General features: G+C 44.6%; 1 protein-coding gene across 2 annotated transcripts in view; it reads left to right on the plus strand.

Moving 5' to 3' along the window:
* The window catches only part of slc35e1 (solute carrier family 35 member E1), an 80,779-nt gene that overhangs the window by 12,092 nt on the left and 45,224 nt on the right, over positions 1 to 23,463 (plus strand). The gene's annotated exons all lie outside the window — the stretch shown is intronic.

The following is a 23,463-nucleotide window of genomic DNA, read 5'->3' on the forward strand; positions in this document are numbered from 1 at the left end:
GGCTTGCTGTCTGCCATGCTGAACAACTTCACTATCTCCATCTCCCTTAACCCCCTTGTATCACTCTTCTCCTGGAGGTACTGACTCTCGCTAGGGCATGTCAGCAGATTCACTTGCAGGGCCCATTCTTCCATGAGCCTAGACAGGGAGTATCAATGGGCTCTTTAGCCTTGAGGGGCAGCGCAGATAATCTCTTCTCGCTTGACTTGTACTTTCCAGCAGCAGTAGTTGGATCGCAGTCAGGAGTGACGGCCCCTGCTGAGGGCACTGAGGCCAATTGTACCAATTACTGCCCTGGCTAACAGCAATTTTTTTTTTATTCGTTCGTAGGATGTGGGGATTGCTGGCAAAGCCAGCATTTATTGCCCATCCCTAATTGTCCTTGAGAAGGTGGTGGTGAGCCGCCGCCTTGAAACTGCTGCATTCCTTGTGGTGAGGTACTCCCACAGTGCTGTTAGGGAAGCAGTTCCAGGATTTTGACCCAGCGACGATGAAGGAATGGCCGATATATTTCCAAGTCAGGATGGTGTGTGACTTGGAGGGGAACGTGGAGGTGGTAGTGTTCCCATGCGCCTGTTGCCTTTGTCCTTCTAAGCGATAAAGGTCGCGAGTCCAGGAGGTGCTGCTGAACAAGCCGTAACGAGTTGCTGCAGTGTACCTGGTAGATGATGCACACTGCAGCAGTCATGGTTCGTCGGTGGTGGAGGGAGCGAATATTGATGGTGGTGGATGGGGTACCGATCAAGCGGGCTGCTTTGTCCTGGATGGTGTCTAGCTTCTTGTGTTGTTGGAGCTGCACTCATCCAGGCAAAGTGGAGATTATTCCATCACACACCTGACTTGTGCTTCATTATCTGAGGAGTTGCGAATGGAACTGAACACTGTGCAGTCATCAGCGAACATCCCCACTTCTGACCTTATGATGGAGGGAAGGTCATTGATGAAGCAGCTGAAGATGGTTGGGCCTAGGACACTGCCCTGAGGAACTCCTGCAGCGATATCCTGGGGCTGGGATGATTGACCTCCAACAATCACAACCATCTTCCTTTGTGCTAGGTATGACTCCAACCAAGTGACTTTGCATGGACCTAGTCCTTTTGGCCTGTTAGGCTAAGTGCTACTCTCGGGTGATGCCTTTACCCACTAGGCCAGCAGATAATACCAGCTTTACTGTTAGTTTTAAAATGGATGTTAAAGGTTTCTTTTTAAACCTATTCTTTCGATATAGATCCACTTAAGTGCTACACTGTCAGTGGTTCTGTCTTTTAGATGAAATGTTAAACTGAGGCCCTGTCTACCTGCTCGGGTGAATGCAAAAGATGCCACACACTATTTCAGCAAGAACAGAGTGTTCTCCCAATGCCTTGGCCAACAGCAGAAAGAGCAGTGGAATTGGTTAGCTCTTTCAAAGAGCCAGCACAAGTATAATGGGCCAAATGGCCCCTTCTGCCCTTTTAGGTTCATAGAATCATAGAATGGTTACAGCACGGAAGAAGGCTATTCCGCCTGTCGAGTCCGTGCCGGCTCTCTGCAAGAGCATTTCAGCTAGTCCCACTCCCCTGCCCTTTCCCCATAGCCCTGCACATTTTTTTCCTTCAGGTACTTATCCAACTCCCTTTTCAAAGCAGTGATTGAGTCTGTCTCCACCACCCTTTCAGGCCGTGCAATCCAGATCCTAACCACTTGTTGCGTAAAAAGGTTTTATTTTCTGTCGCCTTTGGTTCTTTTACCTAACACCTTAAATCTGTGTCCTCTGGTTCTCGACCCTTCTGCCAAAGGGAACAGTTTCTCTCTATCTACGCTGTCCAAACCCCTCACTCTCCTTTGGTCCAAGGAGAACAACCCCAGCTTCTCCAGTCTATCCACATAACTGAAGTACCTCATCCTTGGAATCATTCTCATAAATCTTTTCTGCACCATCTAAGGCCTTCACATCCTTCCTAAAGTGCGGTGCCCAGAATTGGACACAATACTCCAGTTGAGGCCGAACCAGTGTTTTATTACAGGTTCATCATCATTTCCACACTTTTGTACTCTATACTTCTATTCACAAAGCCCAGGATCCCGTAAGCTTTGTTTACTGCTTTCTCAACCTGTCCTGCCACCTTCAGCGATTTGTGCACATATATCTCTTGGTCTCTCTGTTCATGCACTCCTTTCAGGATTATATCCGTTGGTTTATATTGTCTCTCCTCATTCTTTCTGCCAAAATGTATCACTTTGTACTTTTCTGCATTAAATTTCATCTGCCACGTGTCCGCCCATTCCACCAGCCTGTCTATGTCCTTTCCTCACTGTCCACTGTACTTCCAAGTTATGTCATCTGCAAATTTTGAAATTCTGCCCTGTACATGCGAGTCATTAATATATATGAAGAAAGCAGTGGTCCTCGAATCAACCCTGGGGAACGCCACTGTATACCTTGCTCCAGTCCAAAAAACAACCATTCACCACTACTCTCACTTTCCTGTCACTGAGCCAATTTCATATCCATGCTGCCACTGTCCCTTTTATTCCATGGGCTTCATTTTTGTTGGCAACCTATTATGTGGCACTTTGTCGAACGCCTTTTAAAAATCCATGTACACCACATCAACCGCATTACCCTCATCAACCCTCTCTGTTACCTCATGCAAAAACTCGATCACGTTGGTTGAACACAATTTGCCTTTAACAAATCCGTGCTGGCTTTCCTTAATTAATCCACACTTGTTCAAGTGACTATTTGTCTCTAATTACTGTTTCTAAAGGTTCTATGATATTCATCCCTCAACCAACACCACCAAAACATATTTGTCATTGGTGTTTGTGGGATCTTGCTGTGTGCAATTTGGCTATGGTGTTTTCTTACAAAATAGTAGTGACTATGATTCAAAGATACTTAATTGGCTATGAAATGTTTTGCGACATGCTGAGATGTGACAGGTGCTATTTCAATGGCAATTCTATTTTTTTAATGGTAATTAATTTCCTGAGTAAATAACTCGAATAAAAGTTAGTTTGCTAACTGGCCTGTAACTCTGTTACTCTCAGCATTTCTCCCAGGTTTTCCCTGTAACCAAGTCCTGGTCCCTTCCACGCTATAAGAATTAGGAGCAGGAGTAGGCCATTCGGCCCCTCAAGCCTGCTCCACCATTCACTGAGATCATGGCTGATCTTCTATCTCAACTCCACTTTCCTGCACTGTTCCCATATCCCTTGATTCCTTTTAATAGCCAAAAATTTATCAATCCCTGCCTTGAATACACTCAAAGACTGAGCCCACACAGCCCTCTGGGGTAGAAAATTCCCAAGATTCACAACCTGCTGAGTGAAGAAGTTTCTCCTCATCTCAGTCATAAATGGCCGACCCCTTATTCTGAGACTGTGGGGCTCCAGACTCCCCAGCCAGAGGAAACATCCTGCCTGCCATACACACCCCGTCAAGCCCTGTAAGAATTTTGTATGTTTCAATGAGATCACCCCTCATTCTTCTAAACTCTCGAATATAGGCTTAGTCTACTCAATCTCTCCTCAAATAACAATCCCCCCATCCCAGGAATCAGTCTGGTGAACCTTTGTTGCACTACCTCAATGGCAAGTATATCCTTCCTTAGGTAAGGAGACCAAAACTGTACTCAGTACTCCAGGTGCGGGCTCCCCAGGACCCTATATAATTGCAGTAAGACATCTTTACTCTTATACTCAAATTCTCTTTTAATAAAGGTCACCAACATACCAATTGCTTTCTTAATTGCTTGCTGTACCTGCATGTGACCAGATCTTTCTATCCAGTCTGTTCGCTAAACCCTTGTAGCTGTGTTGATTACTCAAATGCTACAGGTTAGAGGTGTGCCCTGGGGTTGCTTTCTCATGACCCCATGAATGGGGCATGCTGCCAACATCCCAGTGCCGCCTCATTAATGATACTGGAGTGGAATTTCATGGAATCACAGACTGGAAGTTCCATACAAAATACCCTGAGGCTGTTTCTACCAGATGTGGGGTGTAACAAGAGACAAGCGATGATGCGCAGTGTTCTGTAGCCATTCATTGCAGGTTTCTGTCTACCGCAGTGCGGAGGTATGAGCATTGCTTCGCAAGATTAATACATCTCTTTTCATCCCACTCCGAAAGAAGGTTATTTTGTGATTGAGGCCGCAAGTCTTATTTTCAGTATTTGTGCAGTCTGCCCTCATTCTGCCAGAGGACTTTCATGTAATAAGTGGTGTCCCCAAAAAGGATCATCCCCTGATATCAGATATTATTAACATTGAGTGATAAGAACATAAGAAATAGGAGCAGGAGTAGGCCATTTGGCCCCTCGAGCTTGCTCCGCCATTCAATAAGATCATGGCTGATCTAATCCCGGCCTCAACTCCACTTTTCTGCCTGCTCCCCATAAGCCTACACTCTCCTATCTTGCAAAAATCTGTTCATTTCTACCTTAAATATATTCAATGACCCAGCCTCCACAGAGCTCTGGGGTAGAGAATTCCATAGATTCATGACCCTCTGAGAGAAGAAATTCCTCCCCATTTCCGTTTTAAATGGGCAACCTCTTATTCTGAAACTATGGCCCCTAGATCTTGGTTCCCCCATGAGGGGAAACATCTTTTCTGCGTGTACCCTATCCAGCCCCCTCAGAATCTTATACGTTTCAATAAGATCACCTCTCGTTCTTCTAAACTCCAGTGAAGTGAGTATAGGCCCAACATACTCAACATTTCTTCATAAGAAAACCCCTTCATCTCAGGAATCAACCTCGTGAACCATCTTTGAACTGCCTCCAATGCAAATATATCCCTCTTTAAATAAGGAGACCAAAACTGTACGCAGTACTCCAGGTGTGGTCTCACCAATACCATGTACAGTTGTAGCAGGACTTCCCTGCTTTTATACTCTCTGCCCCTTGCAATAAAGGCCAACATTCCATTTGCCTTCCTGATTACTTGCTGTACCTGCATACTAACTTTTTGTGTTTCATGCACAAGGACCCCCCCAGATCCCTCTGTACTGCAGCATTTTGTAGTCTACCACCACCATGGAGAGAATGACACTGCAGATGAGCATAGCATTCAAATCCTCAACGGCTCTTCAATTCCTAGCAACCTGTGACCTGACACATACGATTTGGCAGTTTCTCGAAATCTTGTTGAAATATGACTTGTTCTCAGCCCCAACTGAGCCACACAGAGCAGCGAGTCCAACTTGGATTCCTGGTTAGCTGCTCACTGGCGGGTTGGCTTTAGTAATGCGCCAGCACCCCTAATCAGGATTCGCTCCTGATCCAGTAACTCCTGCATTAATGTATTACAGGACAGCACAGGATTGGGCTTGAATGGGATGCCTTTCCCTCTCAAGTCCAGTAGCTGGTCAACGCTCGCTTCCAAACTTGCATGAATGGAGACTTGGCTGAGACAGTGTAGGGTCAGCCCTTGTAAAATCATCAGTGTCACTGACTACCTTCAGGAGAGGAGAAAATGTGAAGGAATCATATAATGTGCCATATACAGTGTAGTCCGCTAAACAATGGAACTATCCATTAGTTTCAATGGGCTCAAATTAGGCCCACCCCTTTTTTCGACGCACTCACCAAAGATGGGCTGAAAACGGCGCCTAAAAAATCTGCCCCGAATCTCGCCACTGTGATGCCTCTCCCAGGGCTTGGCACGGCGTCGCCAGTCGATTGGGGGGGCGGAGCTAGGGCCCTGCGCCAGAAACAGTGCCGGCAGCTCTGCCCATGTGCGTTGGAGTGTGCGCATATGCGCAGTAGCTCCTGCCCCCAGCCTCTGTGTGCGTGCTGCAGCGTGGGACCCGATGCGTCCCATCTCTATCCCGGGCCAAGTGGCCTGCCGCACAGTAACGAGACTTTGATAGAGAAGCCTGCCTTCTTCTAAAGCACTTGGTTCTTTTGTTGACTGCCTGCATTATTGCCACTATGTCAATATTCTACACACAACTTGAAGACCTGAGGACATTTCCATACAAAGGTTCAGGTAGAATTGTCTATTTTGAAATCCATCTCAAAAGTTTGATGGGCGGGGGTGGGGTGGTAGGGGGAGTTTGTGATAACTGTGTAGCCAGTAATTTTAATGAGCTTACTCAAGACTTTCCTTAACCCTACATAAGAACATAAGAATTGCGAGCAGGAGGTACTTCTATTTTTTAATTTGGATATTTTGAAAAAATTATGTAAATATGTTTTGTCTCATTTTTGTAGTTTAAGCTTCCATGAATGCTTCTGTTGTATAGTAAATTAACTTTTTGCGAAGTTTGTCATATGATGTCCTGTATAGCTGTTTGATCCTATTCACATTCTTTAGTCAAGTCATTAGTACCTACCTGCGCTGATTTCTTAACTCTCCAAGGGTTTTCTGTGCGGCCACAAGTGGCCACATACGCTGGCCTAAGTTAGTTTGGAGCAACTGCTGGCTGTTCAAAGTGACTTGAATGGCCAAAATGGGCGTAGATGGCTGGTAACACTCCCTTTTGGGAAAAAAAAACTTTAAAAAATCCTAACTAACTCGCTTACACTGGCGCAAATTGGAATGTGCAAAGTAGGGATTTTTAAGATACTCCAGAAAAATCAAGTTGTTCCAAAAAAAATGGAGGAACGCCTGGGCAATTTTGAGCCCATTCAAACATTGTGAATACCAAGAATTTAGTGCAGTATTTATTTCTTACAAGTTTTCCTCTTTACACCTTTCTGGTGTAAATGGCGAAAGCAGGCAGGCAACATGCTCACAGGACCCTAGTCCTGCTGCTTTACCATTTTACCATTAACAACATAATAAAGGCAGAGTTAAGAAAAGCCATTTGGCCCATACGAGCCTAAACCTCTGATACCCTAACTCTCCCATCAAAACCCCTCTCTTTACCCCCTCCTGATAACCTAACTTCCTTGTCTGAGCCTAATTCTCTTTCTCCCCCCCCCCCCCCCCCAATACCCCAACTCTCCCCATTTGTCCCTACTGCCTTAACTGGCAGATTATTCCTCACATTTGTCACAGTAACAAAGTTTACCCTTGCGTGTTTCAATTCAAAAGGTTTTATTACTGTCCTCTGACCATTACTTTCCTGGTTTACTTTGGAGTAATATTCTGAGTTTATGGCGCTCCGTCCTATTGGTTGTTGCTGGATTCCAATCCCTCTATACAGCACAGTGTTTAAACAGCTGCTCTATCTCAAACTGTTCAAGCAAGCTGTTGACTTAGAGTGTTTAAAGTAGGGGAACGTGCTTCCCATTTTCAATCAAGATTGTAAAAAGTGCTTGGTTTGGAAGATTGTTGTCTAGTAGGATTCAACTGTGATTGACATTTTTACCTTGCAATGACTTTGTCGACGACAATATTGTTGGAGGAACATTTTTCTGAGTGTGTCGGGAATGTGTAATATAATTGAAGTTCATCTTAAATTATGTCGGAAGAAAGAACTTGCCTTTTCATCGCGCCTTTCACAACCGTGAGACACTCCGGCGCGACTCATAGCCAATGAAGTACTTTTGAAGTGCAGTCACTATTGATAGAACTTGTCCTCTGCCAGTACATAATTCCTGTACAGCATTTGTGCTATTTTCTCACCATCTCTGCCCTGTAGTCTCTCTGTGATGTCAATCGGCCCCAGCTGCACCTTCATTTTTGATTTCCCCTCTTCTCTTCCTGCCCCGCCACGCAGACCAAGAAACAAAGCAGGCATTGGAGACAGCCATGTTGCTGCACTTGTCATTATTCTGTGTGCATTTACTAGTCGTCATAAGCCTGTCCGATTTTGGTGACCACCCTAATGATATATTTCTAACGGTTTTGTCCTTTTGAGGTTCCATCTCGGGAGGGGGAAATCGGCAAGGCTCCTCCTCCAAATCGTGACCCCTGGTGCGTGTTCTGGAGACTGGGTGATAACTGGGTTTGGCTCTCATGCTCTCCATGGTCCAGTTCAGCACTAATGACCACTTGACTGAGGTTACTGGACTGTATGAGTCGCCACCTTCAGGTGGGGAAGGATGGGATAAAAAGAGGAAATAGAGGAAGCCTCCCTGAGAGATTGTATGAAGCTCCTGTGATTCTGAAGGTGTATAAGAGGAGAAACGGTATGTCGAACCCTGCCATAGAGTGGTAAGATGAGGATTAATGCCTCGATTTTTGCCTTTGTGCTTGGTTGATATAATCAGGGGGTAATTTGGGCTCCAGTACCTTGCTGACCATTCACAATTCAGCAATTTAATGCAGCAATTTAGTGCAGCATATTCACTGACCCCATGAGATCAGTCCTTCTCAGCTGCTGCTCTGAATGTACTGATCCTGTTCTAATGACCCAGTCATTTTAAATCAATGCTCTTGGTTTTAAATCCTCTGGTACTGCTGTTCAGCAACCCTCCCTGCTGGACAGGTTCTAGTTAAGTGCTGTACTTATGCCCATCCCAGATGGCAAATTATGTCCACTCCTTTATAGAGTGAAGTCATCCTTCAGGGCACTCTTTACTTCTTGCTAATGTCTTGTATTTAGTGAAAACTCCCAATCTCCAGGAATGTTTTCATGAACTCCAGTGAACATTAAATCCTATCGAGCTGCCGTTACTAAAGGCAGCTGTGGACTGGAACTTGATTAAATCAACGTGCAGAGTAAACGGGGCCTGGCTCAGAGGACTATTGTATTTCTCCCCCCTCCCGCCCCGTGGTTCATAGGCTGCTCTGTAGCATATCAGGAGTATGACAAAGAGAAGTGGAGTGAGATAAAGTAAGTGACCGTTGCAATGGTTATGACTCAAGATGATAAATTTATTGGAAACTGTGGAAATGTTAGTTTTATCTGATGAGTTTCTCTGTGTATCATCCATGCAATGCTGGGCAGGATCTGTATCAGCCGTGGCTCAGTGGGCAGCACCCTCGCCTTTGAGTCAGAATGTTGTGGGTTCAAGTCCCACTCTGGACACTCGAGTACATAATCTAGGCTGACACCCCACTGAGGGGAGTGCTGCGCTGTCGGAGGTCGCGTTTTTCAGAGGAGATGTTAAACCGAGGCCCTGTCTGCCCTCAAGCAGATGTAAAAGTTCCCATGGTACTATTCAAAGAAGAGTAGGGGAGTTGTCCCGCTGTCAACCAACACCACTTTAAAAAAAAAAAAAAAAAATTATCTGGTCATTTTCTCATTGCTGTTTGTGGGAACTTGATGTGTGCAAATTAGCTGCTGCGTTTCCTACACAACACTTCTGAGTTACTTCATTGGCTGTAAAGTGCTTTGGGATGTCCTGAGATTCTGACAGCCAGTATACACATTGAATCATTGAATCATAGAATGATACAGCACAGGAGGCAGCCACTCGGCCCATTGTGCCTGTAGAGCTATCCATTTAATCCCACTCCCCTGCTCCTTCCCCATGTAATTTTCTTTCCCTTCAAGCATTGATCCAATTCTCTTTTAAATGTTACTATTGCATCTGTAACCATTACACTTTCAGGGAGTGCATTCCAGATTATCACAGCTTGCTGTGTTAAAAAATTTGCCAATCACCTTAAATTTGTCCTCTGGTTACCGACCCTTCAGCCACTGAAAACTTTATTTTATCAAAACCATTCATGATTTTGAACACCTCTATCACATCTCCTCTTGACCGTCTCTACTCTAAGAACAACTCCAGCTTCTCTAGTCTTTCCACATAATGGAAGTCCCTCATCTCTGGTACCATTATAGTAAATCTTTTCTGCACCCTCTCCAAGGCCTTGACGTCCTTCCTAAAATGTGGTGCCCGAATTTAACAAACTCCTCCAGCTGCTGGGGCCTAACCAGTGATTTATAAAGATTTAGCATAACTTCCTTGCTTTTGTACTCTATTCTCTTGAAAAAGCCATAGATCCCGTATGCTTTTTTTAAGTCTTCTCAACTTGTCCCCCACCTTCAAAGACTTGTGTACATGCTCCCCAGGTCTCTCTCTTCCTTTAAACTTGTACCATTTAGTTCATATTGCCTCTCCTCATTCTTCCTACTAAAATGTATCACTTCACACTTCTGTCTGTTAAATTTCATTTCGCATGTGTCAGCCCATTTCACCAGACTGTCTGTTCTCCTGAAGTCTGTTGCTATCCTCCTCAGTGTTTACCACATTACCAAGTTCGTATCATCTGTAAACTTTGAAATTATACCCAAATCCAGGTCGTTAATGTACATCAAAAACAGCAGTGGTCCGAATACGACCAATGGGGAACACTACTGTATACTTGCATAATAAGAACCTAAGAAATAGGAGCAGGAGTAGGCCATATGGCCCCTCGAGCCTGTTGCACCATTTAATACGATCATGGCTGATCTGATCATGGACTCAGGTCCACTTCCCTGCCCACTTCTCATAACCCCTTATTCCCTTAAGAAACTGTCGATCTCTGTCTTAAATTTATTCAATGACTCAGCTTCCACAGCTTTCTGAGGCAGCGAATTCCACAGTCCACTTCCCTCCAGTCTGAAAAACAACCATTCACCATTACTACTCTCTGCTTTCTGAAGCTTAGAAAATTTGTAATCATGACGCCAATGTCCCTTTAATCCCATGGGCTTCAATTTTGTTAGCAAGTACTTTGTCAAACATCTTTTGAAAGTCCATATAGACAACATCAGCTGTACCATCCTCATCAACCCTCTCCATTACTTCAAAGAACTAGTCAAACATGATTTGTCTTGAACAAATCCGTGGTGGCTTTCATTTTTAGCCCATACTTTTCCAAATAGCTATTAATTTTGTCCTAGATTATTGTCTCAAAGTTTCCTCGCCACTGATGTTGCTGACTGGCCAGGTTTATCCCTCGCCCCCTTTTTTAAATGCAAGCTCTTCCTCTCCTTTCTTTCACCCACCAGAATGTGGAGTGCCACGGTAACATTATACCTCTTGGGAGGGAGTGCAGTCTATTCCAAATGAGCTGTTTTGTTTCATTTGTTATTGTGCAGCAGCGCATACGATTATTACCAGTTAGTGCAGGCTGACTGGTGTTTGAGTGGGTGCTGTCTCGGCCACGGTTTGGGAGTGTAACAAGTTGCAGTGGTTGGAAACAGGGACACTTTCCAGCTTGTGACTGATCATCAGCACTCTGATGGCCGGCACTTTAGAACTCACAAATTGATGGGACTAAATCTCATCACAAATCTTCCACTCTGCATTTAAACATCCGCACCGAAGGGAAGTGATGTGTAAGCGGGAAGGGATCACACGTGTCTTGGAATCATCCAGCATACATCTACTTTACTTTGCAATCCGATCTCTGCGCAAGCTGGCACTGGCCTATATTTCCTGATCAGAGATTCATCTTCTTGATGTCAGAGCCAATTGGCTGCTGAAATAACTCGCTCAGTTCCCCAGTCATTTGCTGCTGAGCATATTGAGAGGGGCGAGAAATGGAGAACAGAGGCCCATAAGGCAGCTTGTTGAGGGGTGGTGGAGAGCTGGGCTCTCCGACCTCATGAGCCAGTGTGAATATTGACAAATTAGGAGCTCGTAATGATCCATTCACTAAGTTCCTGATTTTAATTCACCCTCTCCGGAACAGCAGCAGCCCATTAAACTGTGCAGCAATGATACCAGAACATAAGAAATAGGAGCAGGCGTAGGCCATTTGGCCACTTGAGCCTGCTCCACCATTTAATAAGATCATGGCTGATACTCTTGGAATGATGCTCTGGATAAATAGTTAAATAACTTGTATTACGAATCTCATTTGTTATTCTTTGGTCCAAAAATGTAGTTTGGTTCTATTGTTTTCTCTTCCTATTCCTAGTTAAAGAAAAACATTAACGTGTATCTAGCTTAATTCACATTGATGTGTGGAAGTGCAGGTCAGATGCTTCCCCAAAGGGGGGGAAGAGTTACTCCAGGATGCTGTATCCAGCATTAATAGTGTTGGGAGGGAGATTTCCTGCTCAGCTTGCTGTCTGTGTTACGTTTGTTATTGGAGGGTGGGGCAACTGTGAGAAGAGAAAGTAAGTTGAAAAGGATTCTTCCCATTGGAGAATTCCTGAAGTACGGTGAATGGTGGCTATGGATTTTCACTGTGGATTATTTCCCTGTAGCATCACCAGTTCTTCTTGCAGCACGTCTCAATGCACCTCATTGAAATGGGGTTTAAAAAATTCCATTGTCTCTGCTTTCCATCATTCCATCCCATCACTGTTCCGGAGAGGGGAAGGGCGGAGGCGGGGGGGCGGGGCGGGGCGGGGCGGGGGGGGGGGGGGGTTAATCCACCAGGAGAACAACCATATGGTATATGGCCAGCACATTCTGGACCAGATAAAGATCCTACTCTTGACTGCTGTGCATTGACCTACATGGTGGGTATCGACTGAATCAGACTCCCCTGTGATGCCCTCAATGGTTAAATAGTCGGCCAAGGATGAAACATGCATACTTGAGCATCCCTTGGGAGCAGGGAACATTTGAAGGCCTTCCCCCCGGCCCTGGATGGGTCCACCTGACTGCATTCCATTCCCCAGTTCAGGGAGCAATGGGGGAGACGAGTTCAGTGAGAATTCAGCTGCCTTTGGTTTGACCTGTGGGAGCTGAGCTTGAGCTCACTGGATTGACTAACTTTTTTTGGCTAGGCCCTGTTTTCTTTTTCCGTGTGTCGGTACAATCTGAGCATATCCTGTCATTGCATCACAGCACAGTGAGAGACTAAATACCATGATACCTCAGATTTTTATGCATCCGTCCTTCCTTCAGGCGAGGACTATTTGTGTGTGGGCTAAACTAAAGAAAGAAAAACTTGCATTTATATAGCGCCTTTCACGGTTACAGAATGTCCCAAAGTGCTTTGCAGCCAATCGAGTACTTTTGAAGTGTAGTTACTATTATAATGTAAGAAACATGGCAACCAGTTTGCACACAGCAAGGTCCCACAAACAGCAATGTGATAATCACCAGATAATCTATTTTAGTAATGTTAGTTCAGGAACAGATATTGGCCAGGACACTGGGGAGAACACTTCTGTTCTTCGAATTGTGCCGTAAGATCTTTTATGTCCACCTGAGAGGACAGGCAGGGCCTCAGTTTAACATCTTATTCGAAAAACGGTACCTACAACAGTGCTCCCTCAGTAATGCCCCTCCGACAGTGCAGCGCTCCCTCAGTACTGCCCCTCTGACAATGCGGCACTCCCTCAGCCTGTTCAATAGATCCAGAATAGTTGGTGGCTTGGTGGACGGCTCACCCTTGGTCTGAGAGTTTGATACCCGGCAGTATCTGTGACTGCCATGAACTCACTACCACAAGAAGTAGTTGAGATGAATGGTAGTGGTGCATTTAAGGGGAAGCTAGATAGACACATGAATAGAAGTATATGCTGAAAGGGTTAGATGAAGAGGGTGGGAGGAGTCTCGTGTGGAACATAAACACTGGCATGAACAGGTTTCTGTGCCGTACATTCTATGTAATTCTATATATGCCCTCCTTGTAGCGAACCAATGGTATTTTTCTACAGTGCCAGTATTTTAAACCCTTTAGTGGGTAATGTGCACAGAATCTCATTTTCTTCTATTACTGCAGAAACAAAGCAACATACCCTAACACCGCATTTAATTAATGCCCATCATGTACCGCGCCAAACCAACTTTGTTCTTGCTGTTTGTGTCATTTTAAAATAAACTGTAGAATTTGTGTAAATAAAACTTAATGGAACTGAAATTGGTCGAACAGATGGTCTGCCCGTTTTTCGGCAGTCCGCAGGTGGTGCATCGTTTTTTAACCGCCCAGTACCGCTGGGGCGGAGTGTGTGGGATTTTGATCAATTTTTTCTTGGCGGTAAGGCGGGCGGGGGCGGAATGCGGCGGTGAGACCTTTTCACTCGGGAATCTTCGGCTCCAGAGTTGTGTGCGCGGCTCTCGAGCTCCGCCCCCCTGAGAGGCATCGCCAAGCGTCCAGAGACTGCCGGCCTGAGAGCGCTGTGGGGCGGCCTGAGCGCACTATGGAGGTACCATAAATTGTAAATATTACATTATGTATTTGTAGAGTAGAACAACTGTATTTAATGAAAACAATGTGCATATTCAAATGTGTTTATTCATTCTCATGGGTGTTTGGTACTGCCAACTAAAATGTACAGTATTCCCTAGTACAAAATAGCACTTATTTATTTTGATAGTAAACTGTATCTTGGAGGTTTTATTTATTTACAATGAGCATGCTTGCATGTGCTGTACTTTTAAATGAGGTTTAGTCTTGTTTCTTGAGATGTTTTTGCAATATAGCAGGGAACTTAATGGTGTTTAAAACTGTTCACTTTTTAAACAAAGTTGTTGTGAGGTGTACAGTGGTTGAAGTTAAATTACATGGTGAATGTCAGTGTTTCCTGTAATTACAGATGTATCTCTTTCTGCCGTAACATTAACATCTGGATCACATGTACAGCTTCTGATTGTTGTGGGCCAGCTTCAGATCGCTGTGTGGGGGGAGAGTCGCCGTGTGTGTGTGGGGGGGGGGGGTGGGGAGAGGGGAGAGAGAGATTGGGGAGGGGAGGGGAGAGATTGGGGAGGGGAGGGGAGAGATTGATTGGGGGGGGGGGAGGGGAGAGAGAGAGAATGGGGGGGAGAGACAATTTTTATTACAGTTAAAGATGCATACCATCGACTTAAAACCAACTTTTCCAGGGTATGCCCGGTGGTATGTCGGAGGTCTGCATGGGCGGGCGGTATATCAACTGGTGAATTTTCCGCCTGGCGGTATGTCGGTGTTTTTTGATGAATTTTGTGATTTTGGGCGGTATGTCGGCGGTACACGGGGCGGTATGTCAACCAATTTCAGGCCCAATGGCTTGTAAACTACAGATGTCACGATGTGCAGTATAGCTGCAACAGTGAGTTTAAGGCAATAGTTTTAATTTCATGCATTATGACACTTGATAGCCTGATTGGGTTGGTGTTGATCAGAAACCTATAATTCTGAATATATTTTAGCATATATTATTTTTTTGAGGTCACATATATGGGCTGAAAAATATTTTCATCTTTTAAATCCTCCAACCCCAGATCTGCATCATGCTTTTCCTTTTGAGTTGCCGCTATCACCGTGACACAACCCCATGCCTGAAAGAAACTGACCCGTGAGAGGGCCTTCATTCAGCGCAAGCAGCAAGGGCCAGGCAGCCGCCTCCTGTACCAGAAACCTTTATGTTTCTAACTTTGGCTGAATACAGAAAGATTAATGTCCTAAGCAGTCTGGCCTATATGTGACCAGGCCTGTACCAACATGGTTGACTCTGAACTGCCCTCTGAGGTGGCCTAGCAAACTACGCAGTTGTACCGAACCACCACCACTTTCTCCAGGTAACTAGGGCTGGACAATCGTTGTTGATCTTGCCGACGAGGCCCATATCCAGAGAATGAATTTTTTAAAACCTTTGAGTTCTGATAATGTTCATAAGCACCTTACAGTACTCTCGATTAATATCAGCAGTATGCCTATGCAGTCCTTAAAGTATTCGATCATCTAAATGCTGGTAAGAACTAACTGCTGTCTTGCCAAAGCAGTGCCAGTGGAGTGTGTATCGGGGCCTTGACAGCTACTCTGTTTAATGTGAACATATCAAAAAGGACAGGAAGAAACCAACTGTCCCATTCAGACATGCAGTGAACAGGCTCCAAGCCTGTAATCTCCTGGGACAGACAACAAAAGCAAAATCACCAAGGTCATTTTACGGGAGCGAAAAACTTGAGGAAATTACTCGAAGCTGACCAAGCAAGCTGTGGTAATTGATGCCAATAATTACTGCTACCCTCGCCTACCTTCTATAACTAAGATGTCCTCCACTCTTCGGAACTTGTCCAGTTCCCTTTTGCAGGCGGGGAGTGAATCCATACTCATCTCGCGTTCTGGCATCTGTTCCAGAGTGTGATGTTTCTCTGCGAAAGGAAATACATTTTGGCATCTAACTTAATCCAACGCACGGGAACTGAGCATTGTGAGGGCAGGGAAGTAGTCTTTCTGGAAGGCCCCCCCTCCGAAATCAAATGTACGGTGTCTGTGTCCCCATGATGATTGTTTAACTGAGCTGGATGGAAGGTGTTGATTTGTCCTTGTGCCAGATTTCCCCCACATGTTCTGCTATATCTGCACTTGGTGAAATACATTTCAAATTAAAAATAGATCTGTGAACGATAAGCTCAAACGCTGAGCAGGGCTGGATAATTTAAAATATATTCTCCATTTATTCGGCACTTTATTTCGCAGAACCAACGATCCCATGGACCTGTTTTATATGGGGTGATGCATCATATTAATTATTGAAAGGTCTATTCAAACGGTAAATTAAATGTAGGTAAAGTGGAACTGACCAAACCCTTTTACGAGTGGCAATTGGAATTATCAGCAGCAGTTTACTGTGTGGCAAAATGTAAATTGGAACCCTGGTTTTTGACTACAACAACAACTTGCAATGTAGTAAAACGGCCCCGAAGTACTTCATAGCATTATTAAACAAAATTTTACACCGAGCCACATAAAGAAATATTAGGACGGGTGATCAAAAGCTTGACCAACGAGGTAGTTCTTAAGGAACGTCGTAAAGGAGGAGAGACAAAGAAGTTTAGAAGGAGAAGTCCAGAACTTAGAGCCTAGGCAGCTGAAGGCACAGCTGTCAGTGTTGGAGTGATGGAAATCAGGAATGCACGAGAGGCCAGAATTGGAAGAGTGCAGAGATCTCGGAGGGTTGTAGGGCTGGAGGAGGTTACAGAGACAAGCAAGGGCATTTGCTACCTTATAATCCACTAGGACCATTCTAGAATCTAGGGAATTTTGGAAGATCACAACAAATGCATCCACTATCTCTGCAGCCACATCTTTTAGAACCCTAGGATGTAGACCATCAGATCCAGGGGATTTGTCGACTTTTAGTCCCATTAATTATTCCAGCACTATTTCTTTACTAATATTAACAAGTTTCTCACTCTCAATAGACTCTTGGTTCCCCACTATTCCGTCAATCATGATCATGATCATGGCTGATCTGAATCTTAACTTCATTTACCCACCTTGGTTGCGCAGACTCGATGGGCCTGAATGGCCTCCTTCTGTGCTGTACTATTCTATGATTCTATCGCTGTTTTGGACTCCCCCACCAGTGGAAATAGTTCCTCTCTATCTCCCCTATCCTAATCCTTTAATCATAAACACCTCAATTAGATCACCCTTGATCTCCTAGTCTACGCAATCTGTCCTCATAATTTAACCTTTTATCTTCGGTATCATTCTGCTGAATCTGGCTGGTATGGGTACCCAGGATATAGTGATGCAGGAGCCTCAGCCCTTGCAATTGTCCAACAGCTACAAAGTTCTTGCTCCCTGTGTGGACGAGAGCAGGGGTTGCAGGGAGGATGAGCAAACTGACCACAGCACCGTGGTACAGGGGGTCATTTAAGTTGGGGGTGTAAAAAGAAATGTGGTAATGGTAGGGGACAGTATAGTTAGGGGGATAGATACTGTTCTCTGCAGCTGAGAGCGCGAGTCCCGAAGGCTGTGTTGCCTGCCCGGTCGGTGCCAAGGTTAAGGACATCTCCTCTGGGCTAGAGAGGAAATTGGAGTGGGAGGCGAAAGATCCAGTTGTTGTGGTCCACGTAGGTACCAATGACATAGCTAGGACAAAGAAAGAGGTTCTGCTGAGGGAGTATGAGCAGCTAGGGGCTAAATTAAAAAGCAGAACCACAAATGTAATAATCTCTGGATTACTACCTGAGTCACAAGCAAATTTGCATAGGGTAAATAGGATCAGGGAGATGAACACGTGGCTCAAAGATTGGTGTGGGAGGAATGAGTTTCAATTCATGGGGCACTGGCACCAGTACTGAGATAGGAGGGAGCTGTTCCGTCGGGAAGGACTTCAATTGAACCAGGCTGGGGCCATTGTCCTGGCGAATTGAATAACTCTGGCTGCAGATAGGGCTTTAAACTAAATAGTGGTGGGGGGATCCCAGTGAGCGGAAATGTAAAAAGTCAAAGGAGAAGGCAAAAGTGCAGGGTAGCGATAGGGATAATGATAATTAGAGTGTGACAGGAAGGGACAGAGCGTAAACACAAGACAAAATTAAAAGTTCTATCTAAACGCATGCAGCATGCGAACAAGATAGATGAGTTGACGGCACTAATAGAAATAAATGGGTATGATCTAATTGCCATTACAGAGACATGGTTGCAAGGTGACCAAGGATGGGAACTGAATATTCAGGGGTATTTGCCATTTTATAAGGATAGGCAAAAAGGAAAAGAGGGCGGGGTAGCTCTGTTAATAAGGAATGAGATCAGTGCAGTAGTGAGAAATGATATTGGCTCAGAAGATCATGATGTGGAATCAATTTGGGTGGAGATAAGAAATGTGATAAATGTTAGGTTATCCACTTTGGGGGCAAAACCAAAAAGGCAGAATATTATCTGAATGTCGGCAGATTAGGAAAAGGGGAGGTGCAACGGGACCTGGGTGTCATGGTTCATCAGTCATTGAAAGTTGGCATGCAGGTACAGCAGGCGGTGAAGAAGGCAAATGGTATGTTGGCCTTCATAGTTAGGGGATTTGAGCATATAGAAACATAGAAAATAGGTGCAGGAGTAGGCCCTTCTAGCCTGCACCGCCATTCAATGAGTTCATGGCTGAACATGCAACTTCAGTACCCCATTCCTGCTTTCTCGCCATACCCCTTGATCCCCCTAGTAGTAAGCATAGGAGCAGGGAGATCTTACTGCAGTTGTACAGGGCCTTGGTGAGACCTCACCTGGAATATTGTGTTCAGTTTTTGGTCTCCTAATCTGAGGATGGACGTTCTTGCTATTGAGGGAGTGCTGCGAAGGTTTACCAGACTGATTCCGGGGGTGGCTGGACTGACCTATGGGGAGAGACTGGGTCGACTGGGCCTTTATACATTGGAGGATGAAAGGGCATCTCATAGAAACATATAAGATTCTGACAGGACTGGACAGGTTGGATGCGGGAAGAATGTTCCCGATGTTGGGGAATTCCCGAACCAGGGGGACATAGTCTTAGGATAAGGGGTAGGCCATTTAGAACTGAGATGAGGAGAAACTTCTTCACTCAGAGAGTTGTTAACCTGTGGAATTCCCTGCCGCAGAGAGTTGTTGATGTCAGTTCATTGGATATATTCAAGAGGGAGTTAGATATGGCCCTTATGGCTAAAAGGATCATGGGGTATGGAGAGAAAGCAGGAAAGGGGTACTGAGGTGATTGGTCAGCCATGATCTTATTGAATGGTGGTGCAGGCTCGAAGGGCCGAATGGCCTACTCCTGCACCTATTTCTATGTTTCTATAATAAGGGAAAGAAGTCAGTGGTGGGAGTGGTCTACAGTAGCCACACTGTAGGATAGAGAAATATCAAGAAATAATGGAGGCTTGTAAGAAAGGTATGGCAATAATCATGGGTGATTTTAATCTTCATATTGATTGGACAAATGTGGAACCATCCAGGGAGCAGACTATTTTAGATCTGATAATGTGTAACGAGTCTGGATTAATTAATGATCTCGTAGTGAGGGATCCTCTTAGGAAGAGTGATCATAGCGTGGTACAATTTCAAATAGAAAGCTCGATCTCAAACTAGTGTCCTGAACTTAAATAAAGGTAATTACAAAGATATGAAGGCAGAGTTGGTTAAAGTGGACTGGGAAAATATATTAAAGGGTAATACTGTAGAAAAGCAGTGGCAAGCATTTAAGGAGATATTTTAGAAACCAGTAAGATAATGGGACTAAAGGCAGATAAATCCCCTGGACCTGATGGCTTGCATCCTAGGGTCTTAAGAGAAGTAGCGACTGGGATTGTGGATGCATTGATTGTAATTTACCAAAATTCCCTGGATTCTGGGGAGGTCCCAGCAGATTGGAAAATCGCAAATGTAACACCGCTATTTAAAAAAAGGAGGCAGACAAAAAGCAGGAAACTATAGACCAGTTAGCCTAACATCTGTGGCTGGGAAAATGTTGGAGCCCATTATTAAAGAAGCAGTAGCAGGACATTTGGAAAAGCAAAATTCAGTCAGGGGAAGTCATGTTTGACAAACTTGCTGGAATTCTTTGAGGATGTAATGAACAGGGTGGATAAAGGAGAATGAGTAGATGTGGTGTATTTGGACTTCCAGAAGGCATTTGACAAGGTGCCACATAAAAGGTTACTGCACAAGATAAAAGTTCATGGGGTTGGGGATAATCTATTAGCTTGGATAGAGGATTGGCTAACTAACAGAGAACAGAGAGTCAGGATAAATGGTTCATTCTCTGGTTGGCAATCAGTAACTAGTGGGGTGCCACAGGGATCAGTGCTGGGACCCCAACTATTTACAATCTATATTAACGACTTGGAAGAAGGGACCGGGTGTAATGTAGCCAAGTTTGCTGATGATACAAAGATGGGAGGAAAAGCAATGTGAGGAGGGCACAAAAAATCTGCAAAAGGACATAGGCTAAGTGCGTGGGCAAAAATTTGGCAGATGGAGCATAATGTCGGAAAGTGTGAGGTCATGCACTTTGGCAGAAAAAAAATCAAAGAGCAAGTTATTATTTAAATGGAGAAACATTGCAGAGTGCTGCAATACAGCGGGGCCTGGGGGTACTTGTGCATGAAGCACAAAAGGTTAGTATGCAGGTACAGCAAGTGATCAGGAAGGCCAATGGTATCTTGGGCTTTATTGCAAAGGAGATGGAGTATAAAAGCAGGGAAGTCTTGCTACAGTTATACAGGGTATTGGCGAGGCCACACCTGGAATACTGCGTACAGTTTTGGTTTCCATATTAACAAAAGGATATACTTGCTTTGGAGGCAGTTCAGAGAAGGTTCACTGGGTTGATTCCGGAGATGAGGGGGTTGACTTCTGAGGAAAGGTTGAGTAGGTTGGGCCTCGACTCATTCGAATTCAGAAGAATGAGAGATGATCTTATCAAAACATATAAGATTATGAGGGAGCTTGACAAGTTGGATATTTCCATTGATGGGGGAGACTAGAACTAGAGGGCATAATCTTAGAATAAGGGGCCGTCCATTTAAAACTGAGATGAGGAGAAATTTCTTCTGAGGGTTGTAACTTTGCGGAATTCGCTGCCTCGGAGAGCTGTGGAAGCTGGAACATTGAATAAATTTAAGACAGAACTAGACAGTTTCTTAAACGATAAGGGGTTATGGGGAGCGGGCAGGGAAATGGACCTGAGTCCATGATCGGATCAGCCATGTTCGTATTAAATGGCAGAGCAGATTCGAGTGGCTGTATGACCTACTCCTGCTTCGATTTCTTATTTTTTTAGTCGTCTTTTAAGAACATAAGTGTGAGAAGATAGCTTATGAGAGTAAACTAGCAAGAAATATGAAAACAAACAGCAAGAGCTTTTCAGGTATATAAAAAGGAAGCGAGTATTAAGGTAAATGTTGGTCCCTTAGAGGATGAGTTTGGGGAATTAATAATGGGAAACTAGAAAATGACGGAGACTTTGAACAAATATTTTGTATCGGTCTTCACAGTAGAAGACACTAAAAGCATCCCAATAATTGATGATCAAGGGGCTATTGGGGAGGAGGGGAACTTAAAACAATCACTAGAGAAAAAGTGCTAGGCAAACTAATGGAACTAAAGGTGGACAAGCCTCCTGGACCTGATGGCATGCATCATCCTAAGGTCTTAAAAGAGGTGGCTGCAGAGATAGTGGATGCATTGGTTGTATTCGACCAACATTCCCTGGATTCTGGAGAGGTCCCAGTGGACTGGAAAACCTCAACTGTAACGGCCCTATTTAAGACAGGAGGGAAACAGAAAGCTGGAAACTATAGACCAGTTAGCCTAACATCTGTCATTGGGAAAATGTTGGAGTCCATCATTAAGGAAGTAGTAGCAGGACATTTAAAAGATCATGATGCAGTCAAGCAGAGTCAATATGGTTTTGTGAAAGGAAAATCATGTTTGACAAATTTGCTGGAGTTCTTTGAGGATGTAACAAGCAGGGTGGATAAAGGGGGACCAGCAAATGTGTATTTGGATTTCCACAAAGCATCTGATAAGGTGCCACATAAAAGGTTACTGCTTATTGAAGGGCCTGGACATAGTGGATAGTAAGGGCCTATTTCCATTGGTGGAGGAGTCTATAACGAGGGGGCATAGTTTTAAGGTGGTTGGTGGAAGGATTTGAGGGGGAGGCTTTACGCAGAGGGTTGTGGGGATCTGGAATTCGTTGCCTGGAAGAGTGGTGGATGCAGAAATCCTCACCACTTTTAAGAGATGGTTGGATGGGCACTTAAAGTGCAGCAGCCTGCAGGGTTACGGACCTAGAGCTGATAATTGGGATTAGACTGGATCACCTTTTGTTGGACGGCGCACATAAGAACATGGAACAGGCCATCTAGCCCCTCGAGCCTGCTCCGCCTTTCAATAAGATCGTGGCTGATCTGGTCGTGGACTCAGCTCCACTTACCCGCCCTCTACCCGTAACCCTTAATTCCTTTATTGGTTAAAAATCTATCTATCATTGACTTGAAAACATTCAATGAGCTAGCCTCAACTGCTTCCTTGGGCAGAGAATTCCACATATTCACAACCCTCTGGGAGAAGAAATTCTTTCTCAACTCGGTTTTAAATTGGCTCCTCCGTATTTTGAGGCTGTGCCTCCTAGTTCTAGTCTCCTCTACCAATGGAAACAACCTCTCTGCCTCTATCTTGTCTATCCCTTTCATGATTTTAAATGTTTCTATAAGATCACCCCTCATCCTTCTGAACTCGAGGAGTAAAGACCCAGTCTACTCAATCTATCATCATAAGGTAACCCCCTCATTTCTGGAATCAGCCTAGTGAAACGTCTCTGTACCCCTTCCAAAGCTTAAGTAAGGTGACCAAAACTGCACGCAGTACTCCAGGTGCGGCCTTACCAATACCTTATACAGTTGCAGCAAGACCTCCCTGCTTTTGTACTCCATCCCTCTCGCAATGAAGGCCAACATTCCATTTGCCTTCCTGATTACCTGCTGCACCTGCAAACTAACCTTTTGGGATTCATGCACAAGGACCCCCAGGTCCCTCTGCACCACAGCATGTTGTAATTTCTCCCCATTCAAATAATATTCCCTTTTACTGTTTTTTTTTCCCAAGGTGGATGACCTCACACTTTCCGACATTGTATTCCATCTGCCAAACCTTAGCCCATTCGCTTAACCGATCCAAATCTCTTTTCAACCTCTCTGTGTCCTCTACACAACCCGCTTTCCCACTAATCTTAGTGTCATCTGCAAATTTTGTTGCACTACACTCTGTCCCCTCTTCTAGGTCATCTATGTATATTGTAAACAGTTGTGGTCCCAGCACTGATCCCTGTGGCACACCACTAACCACTGATTTCCAACTGGAAAAGGACCCATTTATCCCGACTCTCTGCTTTCTGTTCGCCAGCCAATTCTCTATCCATGCTAATACATTTCCTCTGACTCCGCGTACCTTTATCTTCTGCAGTAACCTTTTGTGTGGAACCTTATCGAATGCC

Source organism: Pristiophorus japonicus, chromosome 18 (genome assembly GCF_044704955.1).
Source record: "Pristiophorus japonicus isolate sPriJap1 chromosome 18, sPriJap1.hap1, whole genome shotgun sequence".
Lineage (NCBI taxonomy): Eukaryota > Metazoa > Chordata > Chondrichthyes > Pristiophoridae > Pristiophorus > Pristiophorus japonicus.